Source organism: Pinus tabuliformis, chromosome 4_2 (assembly GCF_031772625.1).
Source record: "Pinus tabuliformis cultivar Carrire ecotype Pingquan chromosome 4_2, CPIR1, whole genome shotgun sequence".
NCBI classification, from domain to species: Eukaryota; Viridiplantae; Streptophyta; class Pinopsida; order Pinales; family Pinaceae; genus Pinus; species Pinus tabuliformis.
In genome coordinates, this window is record NC_142304.1 from 728,596,117 (window position 1) to 728,597,114 (window position 998).

Sequence of the window (998 nt, forward strand, 5' to 3'; positions counted from 1 at the left end):
TGAAACGCACAATCTTAACCTCTTCCCACCACAAGGTGGCCTTCCCTTGCAGTTGGTAGATGGCCAGTCGAGCCTTTAAGTTGTGATCATATTCGTATAACTGAAAATACTTATTCATGTTAATAAGCCAAACTACGGCTGCCTCTTCCAACTCTCCATCGAAATGTGGTGGCTTTATTTTTCAGAATTCCCCTTGTAATTCTATTCGCTGCCTTTTTGTTGCGGGGTGCTCGGAAGCGTTATCCGATTTCTCTTCCCAATTCTCTTCCTGTTCTGTGTGGTAACCTTGTTCTTCAGACATTCGTTCTCGTTCGGGGCTGGGGATCGGCTGGCGTTGATTCTGCCTATCAAACAGGATTTTCATAATTTTTTCCTGTTCCATAGTTAGTCTTGCATTGTCCTCCCGCAGGTGATCCATCTCATTCTTTAGTTCCTGAACTGTTTCCAATATTGTAAGATTAGTATTGCGCGCCTCTTCTCCCAGCTGTATCCATATTTCAGGATTATTTTGAGGGAAAGTCGCAGGTCCTGGGCCAGCCATATTCCTGTGTGGAACACTGCCCGCTCTTCTCTGATTCTACTGGTGTCCTGTACTTAATACATCAGTAAGTTAACAATCATCAAAAAATTATATCAAGAATTTCAACAATTAGTTGCCAGAGGCCACAGTTTTGTAATCTGGGCTCTGATACCATTGTCACAACTCCAATGCACATTTTTTTTTTACATGCACATACATGAATAATACAAAATAATTGTAACAATGCTTAGAGATAACAACACTTTAGAGTTTTAGGTCACTGTACATATACATAATTCAATTATCATTTGATATTACTACATGGGTTGATTTGTTGTAAAATGAAGTTTATTCGTTTATTAATTCAGGCCTTGCATCATTATCCAAGGTACAGTTGGGTCCTCAGTTTCACATGGTTAACCCAATACTAGTCCTTTCCGCGTGTTCCGGTTGTACTCCATTGTTGACTGGGCCAATG